Consider the following 14,863-nt stretch of genomic DNA (forward strand, 5'->3'; position numbering starts at 1 on the left):
AGATGCCATAAAGTATATATATATATATATATATATATATATATATATATATATATATATATATATATATATATATATATATATATATATATATATATATATATATATATATATATATATATATATATATATATATATATATATATATATATATATATATATATATATATATATATATATATATATATATATATATATATATATATATATATATATATATATATATATTCTGAGTCTTGGTGAAATTCTGAGTCGATTTAAGTATGTCCGTCCGTCTGTTGAAATCACGCTAACTTCCGGACGAAACAAGCTATCGACTTCAAACTTGGGACAAGTAGTTGTTATTGCAAATGGTCCATATCGGTCCACTTTTACGTGTAGCCCTCATATAAACGAACCCCCAGATTTGGCTTGTGGAGCCTATAAGAGCATATTTCATCCGATCCGCCTGAAATTTTGTACATGGTATTAGTATATGGTCTCTAACAAACACGGAAAAATTGGTCCATATCGGTCCATAATTATATATAGCCCCCATATAAATCGATCGCCAGATTTGTCCTCCGGAGCCTCTTGGAGGAGCAAAATTCATCCGATCCGGTTGAAATTTGGAACGTGGTATTAGAATGTGGTCTCTAACAAACACGCAAGAATTGGTCCATATCGGTTCATAATTATATATAACCCCCATATAAACCGTTCCCCAGATTTGATCTCCGGAGCCTCTTGGTGGAGCAAAATTCATCCGATCCGGTTGGAATTTGCAACGTGGTGTTAGTATAAGGCCGCTAATAACCATGCCAAAATTGGTCCATATCGGTCTATAGTTATATATAGCCGATCCCCAATCACACAAAAATTGGTCCATATCGGTTCATAATCATGGTTGCCATTCGAACCAAAAATAATCTACCAAAATTTTATTTTTATAGAAAATTTTGTCAAAATGTTATTTCTATAGAAAATGTTGTCAAAATTTTATTTCTATAGAAATTTTAAACTTAATTATATACGTATTTAATCGGCCTTTTTTAGTTTAATATATACCACGTATGGACTATGTGGTATATATTACGGTGTTCGGAAGTTTTAAGATACCTTGCCATCGGCAAGTGTTACCGCAACCCACGTAATTCGATTGTGGATGACAGTCTTCAGTAGAATTTTCTACGCAATCCATGGTGGAGGGTACATAAGCTTCGTCCTGGCCGAACTTACGGCCGTATATACTTGTTATACCCTGCGCCACACTGTGGAACAGGGTATTATAAGTTAGTGCATATGTTTGCAACACCCAGAAGGAGACGAGATAGACACATGGTGCCTTTGGCAAAAATGCTCAGGGTGGGCTCCTGAGTCTATATAGCCATGTCCGTGAACACATTTTTGTAATCAAAGTCTAGGCCGCAGTTTTAGTCCAATCGTCTTCAAATTTGGCACAAGTATGTGTTTTGGCTCAGAATAGAACCCTATTGATTTTGTAAGAAATCGGTTCAGATTTAGATATAGCTCCCATATATATATTTCGCCCGATATGGACTTATTAGTCCCAGAAGCCAGGGTTTTACCCTAATTCGCTTACAATTTTGCACAACAAGAACAATTAGTACTATAGACAAGTGTGCTAAGTTTTATTGAAATCGGTTCAGATTTAGATATAGCTCCCATTTATATCTTTCGCCCGATATGGACTAATACGGTCTCAGAAGCCAGAGTTTTACCCCAATTCGGTTGAAATTTTGCACTAGGAGTACAATTAGTAGTGTAGTCAAGTGTGCCAAATTTCATTGAAATCGGTTCAGATTTAGATACAGCTCCCATATATAGCTTTCGCCCGATTTACACTCATATGACCATAGAGGTAAATTTTTTGCTCCGATTTAGGTGAAATTTTGCACAGGGAGTAGAATTAGCATTGTAGCGATACGTGCCAAATTTGGTTGAAATCGGTTCAGATTTAGATATATCTCCCATATATAGCTTTCGCCCGATTTACACTCATATGACCACAGAGGCCAATTTTTAACTCCGATTTAGTTGAAATTTTGCACAGGGAGTAGAATTAACAGTGTAGCTATGCGTGCCAAATTTGGTTGAAATCGGTTCAGATTTAGTTATAGCTCCCATATATATGTTTTTCTGATTTCGACAAAAAGGGTCAAAATACCCAAATTTTCCTTGTAAAATCGCCACTGCGTGGTCGAAAAGTTGTAAAAATGACTCTAATTTTCCTAAACTTCTAATACATATATATCGAGCGATAAATCATAAATAAACTTTTGCGAAGTTTCCTTAAAATTGCTTCAGATTTAAATGATTCCCTTATTTTTTTTACCTTAGTGCATTAGCCGACTTAAATGTTGAGTCTATAGATTTTGTAGAAGTCTAGCAAATTCTGTCCAGATCGAGTGATATTTAAATGTATGTATTTGGGACAAACCTTTATATATAGCCCCCCAAACACAATTTGACGGATGTGATATGGTATCGAAAATTTAGATCTACAAAGTGGTGCAGGGTATAGTATAATCGGCCCCGCCCGACTTTAGACTTTCCTTACTTGTTTGTTTATGCAAACTCCTATTATTCTGATTGATGTAATTCACTCTCGAACTTTCAATGCTCTACGTGTGACTCTCAAACTATTTTTCTCCCTGCCAGCATTATAAAAGCCACACAACACACCTAGCCAAGCAACCCAGCAAAAATACTTCAGCAGTAAGAGTTTAGTTGCGTTTTTTGATATACAAAAAAGTAGGCAGTGCATCCACACTGCATTAATCGGTGACAATAACGTAAACGAGTAATCAAACTAGTTTATGATCATTCGTTTACGTTATTGCAACGAATTCATACAGTATAGATGCATGGAAGGTAGTGCTGTTTTCCTACGCACCAACAATGCTATACTCAAAATTATATATCACTTCTGAGCAATATTTCTATTAAAATGAGCAATTATATCAGTGCTATGTAGAAGCTGCTCTAAATCGGGACATCGTCCACAAAAATCAGCGCTGATTCGGTTGTTTTGTAAGCAGTTCATACTGCCTCTCTCCCTTACAATCCTACTGAAATAGTGCTCCATTTTTTGCTGGGAAACGACACCTACTCAAACTATGTTGTAATAGTTTGAATAGCTGTTGGATGGTCTGAAAGGCTTTTGTGGCAAACGCGTATTAAAAGTTTTTTGCAAGCTTCTGATCTTAGTGGAACCAAAAGATGTAAAATATTCATTTCATTTCATATGACCATAGCAGTCTTCCGTGACAGAAAACTATTGTAAACATTTGAATACTTTAGATTTTGTTTTGGGAAATTTTATCTCTTTCATTCATTCCCTCTTATTTCAATTTCGTGGCTGACTTTTGTTTTTCTTACCACGGATGTCGAATGAAAAGTTGTATACTTCACTGAAGTATTTTCCATGAAAGAGAATTTTAGCGTAAAATACATTTGTTGTTGTTTTTGTGTGTTTTCTTTGTAATTTCTTTGTCAAGTTTACTGTGGTGGAAACCTCATTTAAAAGTGTTTCAGTTGTTTTCTTTTTGTCTCTATTGGGGGGTTGGACGAATTCTATTTGGGGATGGAAGGTTTATTGCTTTTCTCGCCATTGAGTCTACCGAATAACTAAGCGTACACTTGTCACCAGCATGTCTGCTATTTCAACATCTTACTGGACACATTTACTTAATAGAATGAATGGGGGAGAGGGACGTTGTATGTTAGTATTGAAAACGAATGGTTACTTGCGGATTGGGGTAATTTTGGTGGAAAAGAACATAGAACATTTAGTACGTTTGGAAGAAATAGTAAAAGCTGCGTATCCAACCATACAAAGTACTCAACTACATACTCAGTTTTTGCAAATTACATTGCTTATTCATATCTCATGGACGCTTACAATTTAGCTCTTGGTAATGCTGCATATAAGTACTTTCTCCATAGGGCATGCTCTTGTGGAATTAACTAAAATTTCTATTTAATCTTGCTTCTGATAGTTTTTGTTGAATATTTATCCGATTATCCTCGTCTATCAAACTCTCTATACACGCAAAAAAATATTTTTTGTCTTAAATCACGAAATTAATAGATCCAATTAATTTTTGATTGAAATGTCTTCAATCACAGAAATGATAGTATCAATTAAAAAATTAGTTGATCCAATTATAACATTAATTGATACTATGGAATTTTGTGATTGATTTTTGTTTCAATTAAAAAATTTGTTGAATCAAATAAATTTTTAATGGGATAATTTTTAAAATCAATGGCTGATAAGTCCCCGGTCTAACAAAGCAAAACACATTTTTTTTGGCAAAATTCGTTTTTATTATTCAACATAGTTCACTTCAAGAGCGATACAACGATTATAACGACATTCCAATTTTTTGATACCATTTTGGTAGTACTCCTTCGGTTTTGCCTCAAAATAGGCCTCGGTTTCGGCGATCACCTCTTCATTGCAGCCAAATTTTTTCCCTGCGAGCATCCTTTTGAGGTCTGAGAACAAGAAAAAGTCGCTGGAGGCCAGATCTGGAGAATACGGTGGGTGGGGAAGCAATTCGAAGCCCAATTCATGAATGTTTGCCATCGTTCTCAATGACTTGTGGCACGGTGCGTTGTCTTGGTGGAACAACACTTTTTTCTTCTTCATATGGGGCCGTTTTGCCGCGATTTCGAACTTCAAACGCTCCAATAACGCCATATAATAGTCAATGTTGATGGTTTTTCCCTTCTCAAGATAATCGATAAAAATTATTCCATGCGCATCCCAAAAAACAGAGGCCATTACTTTGCCAGCGGACTTTTGAGTCTTTCCACGCTTCGGAGACGGTTCACCGGTCGCTGTCCACTCAGCCGACTGTCGATTGGACTCAGGAGTGTAGTGATGTAGCCATGTTTCATCCATTGTCACATATCAACGGAAAAACTAGGGTGTATTACGAGTAAACAGCTGCAAACACCGCTCAGAATCATCAACACGTTGTTGTTTTTGGTCAAATGTGAGCTCGCGCGGCACCCATTTTGCACAGAGCTTCCGCATATCCAAACATTGATGAATGATATGACCAACACGTTCCTTTGAGATCTTTAAGGCCTCTGCTATCTCGATCAACTTCATTTTACGGTCATTCAAAATCATTTTGTGGATTTTTTTTGATGTTTTCGTCGGTAACCACCTCTTTCGGGCGTCCACCGTCCTTCGTGCTCATTTCACCACCCTTGAATTTTGCATATCAATCAATTATTGTTGATTTCCCTGGGGCAGAGTCCGGAAACTCATTATCAAGCCAAGTTTTTGCTTCCACCGTATTTTTTCCCTTCAAAAAACAGTATTTTATCAAAACACGAAATTCCTTTTTTTCCATTTTTTTCACAATAACAAAAGTTGCTTCACAAAAGACGCTCTATCTAACAAACTAATTGACTTACAGACGTCAAATTTGGACACGAATCATTTGAAGGTTGGTACTATATAAAAATAATATGCATTTAATACTAGCGACGCCATCTATGTGTCAGGCCGGGGACTTGTTACGATTGGCTACCAGAACTAAAGCGTCGTCGATGGACGCTTCCCGCTCGTATTCATCGTCGACCATTGGGTCAAAATAAATGCCGAATATTATTACGAACATGTCCTAAAGACATTATTGAAGACCTGAGCAGACAAACATTTCGGCCGCAGACTCTTTACATTCCAACAGGACTCAGCCTTATCACATTCAGCACGCGTCAACCACGATTATCTTAAAAAGGAGATTCGCTAATTTCTACCGTACAATAGCTGCCAAAACCAATTCGTTGGAATTTTTTGCCTGGTTAAAATAACATAGTGTCGATCATTTTATAGCCATAATTAGTGCGCGTTGCACACAAAGGTTCGTGGCCAGTTTCGACCGAATACCAACCTTAGTGTTGCAGCTTTCAGTAGATGAACTTAATTCAATGTGTGGCGATGAAACTCTGTCAAGGACCAGTGTTTGTCGTAAGATATGATGAATTCAACCGAGGTCATAGTTAACTCCAAGGCGAATTTCGTGAAGGTCGTCCAAAGATTTTGATCCGGAAACTATTCATGCCATTGAAAAGGCTCGTGTCGGTTGGTCGAATGAAATGTTTCAAAATTACGATCTCGGTACTTCGAAACACATCTCTGACATCGTGACAGGTCTTGGTTTTCCCCTTATGAGACCGAAAGTAAACAGCAGTCGACTATTTGGGTATTTCAAGATCAGCCAAATTCAACAAAAATTTATTCGCGCATGAATCACTTCCAAGCAAATGACCACCTGTTTGGTTTTTCGAAAATATTGGACATGTCGCAGTTGTACCACTAGACAACGCTGAACAGTCAATTCTGAGTAACATGGTACATGGTACAATTTTAATTGTTGTCGAAAAATTCTTTCTAGAAAAATTGCGAATTTTTGAAAATATTTGAGGTCAAACGTTTCAGACAAACGGTTGAATGCATTAAAAATCATAAAAACCATAAAAAATTATACAAATTATTATTTTTTTAAATATCATAAAACTTTTTAAATCTCATTCAAAACACTTAATTCGAATCTTACCTTAAGAAGTGATGCAAATTCAGTGTAACGGCTGTTGAAATGGTGGACATTCGTCCCATGACAAGCCCATGTTAAATTTATCGCTTCTGCGGCAATTTTGCCTCACTTCCGAATCCGAAAAGAACATTTTTCACTACATTTTTGGCAAAGTTTAATGTGGAATCGATTTGATGCGTCACCTGCCGTTTAGTTCTGACCTAGGTTAGGTTAGGTATTGTGGTAGCCCGATATTTCAGGCTCACTTGGACTATTCAGTCCATTGTGATGCCACAGTAGTTAACTTCTCTCTTATCACTGAGTACTGCCCGATTCTATGTTAAGCTCAATGACAGGGGGCCTTCTTTTTATAGCCGAGTCGCAACGGCGTTCCACATTGCAGTGAAACCACTTTGAGAAGCTTTGAAACACTCAGAAAACCGCTGAAAACCTTTTTGGTGTCTCGTCGAAACTGGGTTTGAACCCACGGCCCTGTGTATGCAAGGCGGACGTGCTAACCATGGCATCATGGTCCTGACCCAGCACCGAATGAATTCGTTTTATTTCCATATGTAAACAAGTACATACGGCCGTAAGCTTATGTACCCTCCACCATGGATTGCGTAGAAACTTCTACTGAAGACTGTCATCCACAATCGAATTACTTGGGTTGCGGTAACACATGCCGATGGCAAGGTATCTTAAAACTTCCTAACACCGTCTTCTAAATTGCAAGGTAGTCCATACGTGGTATATTTTAAACTAAAAACAGCCGATTAAATACGTATATAATTAAGTTTGACAAAAGTTTCTAAAGAAATATTAAAATTTTGACAAAATAAAATTTTGACAACATTTTCTATAGAATTACAATTTGGACAAAATTTTCAATTGAATTAAGATTTTGACAACATTCTCTATACAAATAAAATTTTGACAAAATTTTCTATAGGAATAAAATTTGACAAAATTTTCTATAGGAATAAAATTTTGACAAAATTTTCTATAGAAATAAAATTTTGGTAGATTATTTTTGACTCGAGTGGCAGCCATGATTATGAACCGATATGGACAAATTTTTGTGTGATTGGGGATCAGCTATAAATAACTATAGACCGATATGGATCAAATTTGGCATGGTTATTGGCGGCCATATACTAACACCAGGTTCCAAATTTCAACCGGATCGGATGAATTTTGCTCCTGCAAGAGGATCCGGAGATCAAATCTGGGGAACGGTTTATATGGGGGCTATATATAATTATGGACCGATATGGACCAATTTTTGCATGGTTATTTGAGACCACATACTAACACCACGTACCAAGAGGTTCCGGAGGTTAAATCTGGGGATCGGTTTATATGGGGGCTATATATAATTATGGACCGATATGGGCCAATTTTTGCATGGTTGTTAGAGACGATATTCTAATACCATGTACCAAATTTCAGCCGGATCGGATGAAATTTGCTTCTCTTAGAGAATCCGCAAACCAAATCTGGTGATCGGTTTATATGGGGCTATATATAATTATGAACCGATATGGACCAATTTTTGCATGGTTGTTCAAGAACATATAGCAACACTATGTACCAAATTTTAACCGGATCGGATGAATTTTGCTCCTCTAAGAGGCTCCGGAGGTCAAATCTGGAGATCGGTTTATATGGGGCTATATATAATTATGGACCGATATGGACCAATTTTTGCATGGTTGTTAGAGACGATATACTAATACCATGTACCAAATTTCAGCCGGATCGGATGAATTTTGCTCCTCCAAGAGGATCCGCAAACCAGATTTGGGGATCGGTTTATATGGGGCTATATATAATTATGGACCGATATGGACCAATTGCTGCATGGTTGCTAGAGACCATATACTTACACCATGTACCAAATTGCAGCCAGATCAGATGAAATATGCTACTCTTAGAGGCTCCGCAAGCCAAATCTGGGGGTCCGTTTATATGGGGGCTATACGTAAAAGTGGACCGATATGGCCCATTTGCAATACCATCAGACCTACATCAATAACAACTACTTGTGCCAAGTTTCAAGTCGATAGCTTGTTTCGTTCGGAAGTTAGCGTGATTTCAACAGACGGACGGACGGGCGGACATGCTTAGATCGACTCAGAATTTCACCACGACCCAGAATATATATATATACTTTATGAGGTCTTAGAGCAATATTTCGATGTGTTACAAACGGAATGACAAAGTTAATATACCCCCCATCCTATGGTGGAGGGTATAAAAATGAAATGAGATCCTATGGTGGAGGGTATAAAAATAAAATGAGATATCAACGTTTGGCGACACCTGAAGAAGTGGTTAATGGGTTCAGAATGAATGTTTTGGAGATACCTCAATCAGATCGTAATGGAAATAATAATGAAAAACAATAAAGCGACGATTCGACGATTAACATTTGTTTTTTTTTTTTTGGAAATATGAAAGGTATTTCTGATATAAAATTAGAAAAAACAAATATATACAGTAGTAAGTTCGGCCAGGTCGAATCTTAAATACCCACCACCACACGCAAAAAAATAATTCTTTCGTCATAAACGAAATTTTAGACAAACAAAGTTCGTTTCTCATTTGCTTTTCGCTGTAAGGAAGTGTATTTGGGAGAAAAGTATATTCTTTTTGTGATAAACGTTTATTCTTTTCCATGATGTAAAAACAATTTCATAAGGACAAACTCACAAAAAAAAACATTGTTTTCTTGCTAATTGCATTTTCCCTCACATCTTTCTCACATCCACGAGATTTTTTAGTTGTTAACACCTTTTCCTGTAATACCAACAATGTAGAAGAAATTATACGATTTTATAAATTTTTAAAATTTTTTTACCTTTCGCCTGGACGGAGAATCGAACCGCGGACCATGCACTTTGTAAGCCAACACACTAACCACTGAGCTATGTACCTGTTATGGTCATCAATAGATAATTATATTTATATAGCATAGCTTGCAGCGCCCACGAACCGAATAAACAAAGTTTATTTAACAGAAACAAACATTTAGTTTAGCACCGTTGAGCAGTGGTTGCTACGCCCGACTTGCATGCCAAGGGTCGTGTGTTCAATCCCTGCTTCGACCAAAGTTTTTTTTGTTTTTTTTTTTTTTTTTACATATATTCCAGATATGTTCGGAAGATTCCGAAAAAATGTTCAACATTACATTGTACTATATTAAATTTTGAACTGTAAAATGTGTCTTATTAAAGACCTAAAGTCAGAAAAGAACAGTGTTTGATATAAACGAAATGGACTGTGTTTTTGTTTCAAAAATAACTTTTTTTATTGAAAAAATAAAAATTTTGTAACAAACGAATTTTTTTGGTGACAAAAGTTTAAAATTTTCGAAGCAATTCAAAAAACTCTAACAAAAGAAAAACGTTTTCGGTACACGTTTTCCAAACGTTTTTTTTCTTTGCGTGCATGAATCATATAATAGTATACTTTGAAAACTCTTCGTTGTGGCGGCTTACTTGATAATATATAGAATTTCAGGGGGTTTGATGACAGATATTTTCCCAAGCAGATAAGTTCAATCAGTACGCTTCCCGAAGATAAATTTAAAGATTATATCTATGAAGACTAGATCAGATTCTGGATTTATAAGAACCAATTTGGTTTGAGTTTTAGAGAAATCATAAACATATCGTATAATTGATGAAATAAAGCCATGATTTGAAATTTGTAGATTTTTACCGCCATTATTTAAATGATTACGAGGAGTAAAATCTGGAAATTTTACTTTCAGTTTCAAGCAAGTTTTATGATCAGTGCGCCTGCTATACCCTCAAGTAGTGAAATCGTTTTATATCGATGCCTTACCAAATGGACCGGTGAAAGTAAATGCCAGTATATTTACATTTTCGGGTAAATCTAGAATAGGGAGCTATACCAAAACATGGCTCGATACACACTATACGGCTGACATATTTTTGGTCGTAAAATACCTCTAGATTTCCAATTTCAGGCAAAGTGAATAAAAACTACTGATTCTAACAGCCCAAGAAATAAATTCGGGAGGCAGGACTATATGGAGGCTATACCAAAACATGAACGAATCCTCACCATTTCCAACTCACCTTTTAGTGGTCCTTAAATACCTGTAGAATTCCAATTTCAGACAAATTGGGTAAAAACTACGAATTCTAGAAGCCCAAGAAGTAAAATCGGGAGATTAGTCTATATGGGGGCTATATCAAAACATTGACCGATACGGACCATTTTCGACACACATAGTTGTGGTCATAAAATACCTCTAGAATTCTAATTTCTGGCAAATTGGATAACAACTACGGATTCTAGAAGCCCAAGAAGTAAATTTGGGAGATCGGTCTATATGGGGGCTACACCAAAACATGGACGATACACCCCATTTTCAGCACACCTATTTGTGGTCATAAAATACCTCTAGGTTCCAAATTTCAGGCAAATCGAATAGAAAATACGGTTTCTAGACGGCCAAGAAATAAAATCGGGAGATTGGTCTATATGGGGGCTCTACAAAAACATGGACCGATGCGGACCATTTTCGACACACCTCTTTATGGTCACAAAATGCCCCCAGATTTTCAATTTCAGGCAAATCGGATAGAAAATACGGTTTCTAGACGCCCAAGAAGCAAACACGGGAAATCGGTCTATATGAGGGCGACACCAAAACATGGACCGATAGGCACCATTTTCAGCACATCTTTTGATGGTCCTAAAATACCTCTAGATTTCTAATTTCAGGCAAATTGGATAAAAACAACGGTTTTTTATAATTTGAAGACCCAAAATTGGGAGGTTGGTTTATATGGGGACTATATCTTGGACCGATATGGCCCATCTTCGAACTTGACCTGCCTGCAAACAAAAAACGAATCTGTGCCAAATTTCAGGACGATAGCGCCATTATTGAAGGCTGTAGCGTGATTACAACAGACAGATAGACGGACAGACTTATATCGTCTTAGAATTTCTCCCTGATCAAGAATATATATACTTTATATAGTCGAAAATCGATATTTCGATGTGTTACAAACGGAATGACAAACTTATTATACCCCCATCACCATTATATGGTGGTGGATATAAAAACAATGAAAAAATTTAGCGCTTTACTTTACATAACACCCACCCCGTAATTATTTTTTTGCATGTGCTAAAGTCTCATTGCGTTTACGAGAACGTTATGAAATCTACTCCAGTCCTCTGAAAACCACCCGCTACATCCTTACACATTCATTCCTGTTATCTCTTGCCTAGAGTAGAGCTTATGACGTGTCTAACCAAAAAGTTTTGTGTGGTCCATTACAGGTTTTGTTGGGGTCAGATGGCCTCTGCTACTGTCGCCAGCTACATCATATGGTTTTCGTTGTTGGTTCCCCATTCTCACATGTGTTGTATACGAATTTCTTTCTTTAATGTCCTGTCACCACTTAAAAACTTTCTTCTATCTATCCCCACACGCCACTCCCCCTCACTGGTTTATGGTATCAGTCATTGTTATGTCTTCCTTTTGTGCTTACACATATGAGAATATGTGTGGTCTTCACAATAGAACCGAAAATCTCCCAAAAACTTGTAATTTTTGTGGTTTCCATTGGTTTTCTATATTCTGGCTCAGGTTACATTTTCCTAGATTTGATTTTCATTTTACAGGATATAGAATTTAATCTGTGGTTATTTTGAACAAAAGAAGGGCGTGGTATTGTTTGGAATTGTTGCTTAAATTCCTGCAAGGTGTTACAGCCACTTGAAAATAGTGTTCATTTTGATTGCTCTCTATTAGACAGTGATTGATTCCAATGAATTACCTTTACCCATAGTTTCTTAAATGTCATAGTTAGTGATATGATATTGTGGGATGTAGGTATAAAATGGATTATTGATAATGTGTTTTAGTCTATTGTATTTTGTAATTTTATTATAGTAAAGAAAATGGAAATTTAATTCTCTATTCTTTATTTTTTGTTTACTTACAGGCAAGCATCCAAAAACAAAAATAAATTCAAGAATTTGAGTGATTTTTATTAAATAAAAGGTATGTATTATTTATGGATTACCCCACATTTTGATATCATTGTGTTTGGAGATATCTTATCTTCCCCATGGTAAAGAAGAGAGTATTTCCCTTAAACTAAAAATATATTCTACTTAATATTAAAGATTATGCCATCTAAATTTGAGGACACGATATTTACTCAATATTAAGGGAAATTTTTAAAAAGAAAAATTTTCAACATTTTATTTTATTTCTATAGAAAATTTTCTCAAAATTTCATTTCTATAGAAAATTTTCTCAAAATTTTATTTCTTTAGAAAATTTTCTCAAAATTTCATTTCTATAGAAAATTTTATCAAAATTTTATTTCTATGGAAAATTTTGACAAAAATTTATTTCTATAGAAAATTTTGTCAAAATTTTATTTCTATAGAAAATTTTGTCAAAATTTTATTTTTATAGAAAATTTTGTCAAAATTTTATTTTTATAGAAAATTTTGTCAAAATTGTATTTCCATAGTAAATGCTGTAAAAATTTTATTTCCATAGAGAATTTTGCCAAAATTTTATCTATATAGAAATGTTGACATAATTTCATTTCCATAGAAAATTTGCCAATAGTTTATTTCCATAGAATATTTTGTCAAAATTTTATTTCTATGGAAAATTTTGTCAAAATTTTATTTCTATAGAAAATTTTGTCAAAATTTTATTTTTATAGAAAATTTTGTCAAAATTTTATTTTTATAGAAAATTTTGTCAAAATCGTATTTCCATAGTAAATGTTGTAAAAATTTTATTTCCATAGAAAATTTTGCCAAAATTTTATCTGTATCGAAATTTTGACAAAATTTTATTTCCATAGAAAATTTGCCAATAGTTTATTTCCATAGAATATTTTGTCAAAATTTTATTTCTATGGAAAATTTTGTCAAAATTTTATTTCTATAGAAAATTTTGTCAAAATTTTATTTTTATAGAAAATTTTGTCAAAATTTTCTTTCCATAGAAAATGTTGTCAAAATTTTATTTCCATAGAAAATTTTGCCAAAATTTTATATGTATAGAAATTTTGACAACATTTTATTTCCATAGAAAATTTTGCCAATATTTTATTTCCCTAGAAAATGTTGCCAAAATTTTATCTGTATAGACATTTTGACAAAATTTTATTTCCCTAGAAAATGTTGCCAAACTTTTATCTGTATAGAAATTTTGACAAAATTTTATTTCCATAGAAAATTTTGCCAAAATTTTATCTGTATAGAAAGTTTTGACAAAATTATATCTGTATAGAAAATGTTGACAAAATTTTATTACTATAGAAAGTTTTGTGAAAATTTTATTTCCATAGAATATTTTGTCAAAATTTTATTTCTATGGAAAATTTTGACAAATTTTTATTTCTATAGAAAGTTTTGTAAAAATTTTATTTCTATAGAATATTTTGTCAAAATTTTATTTCTATAGAAAATTTTGTCAAACTTTTATTTGTGTAGAAAATTTTGTCAAAATTTTATTTCTATAGAAAATTTTGCAAAATTTTATCTCTATAGAAAATTTTGTCAAAATTGTACTTCTATAGAATATTTTGTCAAAATTTTATTTCTATAGAAAATTTTGTCAAGCTTTTATTTCTATAGAAAATTTTGTCAAAATTTTATTTCCATAGAAAATGTTGTCAAAATTTTATTTCCATAGAAAATTTTGCCAAGATTTTATCTGTATAGAAATTTTGACAAAATTTTCTTTTCCATAGAAAATTTGCCAATATTTTATTTCCATAGAAAATTTTGCCAAAATTTTATCTGTATAGAATTTTGACAAAATTTTATTTCCATAGAAAATTTTGCCAGAATTTTATCTGCATAGAATTTTGACAAAATTTTATTTCCATAGAAAATTTTGCCAAAATTTTATCTATATAGAAATTTTGACAAAATTTTATTTCCATAGAAAATTTTGCCAATATTTTATTTCCATAGATAGTTTTGCAAAAATTTTTGTCTGTACAGAAAATTTTGCCAAAATTTTATCTGTATAGAAAATTTTGACAAAATTTTATCTGTATAGAAAATGTTGACAAAATTTTATTTCTATAGAAAATTTTGTTAAAATTTTGTTTCAATATACATTTTTGTCAAAATTTTATTTCCATAGACATTTTTGTCAAAATTTTATTTTAATAAAAGATAAAAAATTTTCCATTTTTGATAAAATTCTACCTACTGTGGCTACCGTGACTCGGATATAAAATGAGGTCCCTTGCCTAAACATAAAGATTTTATCT

General features: G+C 33.8%; 1 protein-coding gene across 6 annotated transcripts in view; it reads left to right on the forward strand.

The window, feature by feature from the left end:
• bol (boule homolog, RNA binding protein) overlaps positions 1-14,863 on the forward strand; it is a 276,121-nt gene that overhangs the window by 39,817 nt on the left and 221,441 nt on the right. For all 6 annotated transcript variants that reach the window (XR_012721954.1, XM_075307513.1, XM_075307511.1 and 3 more), the window contains exon 2: positions 12,554-12,612. The gene's annotated coding sequence lies outside the window, so the exon portion shown is untranslated. The remainder of the gene's footprint in view (positions 1-12,553; positions 12,613-14,863) is intronic.

The sequence above is a fragment of the Haematobia irritans genome, chromosome 4 (assembly GCF_050003625.1).
Source record: "Haematobia irritans isolate KBUSLIRL chromosome 4, ASM5000362v1, whole genome shotgun sequence".
Classification (NCBI taxonomy): domain Eukaryota; kingdom Metazoa; phylum Arthropoda; class Insecta; order Diptera; family Muscidae; genus Haematobia; species Haematobia irritans.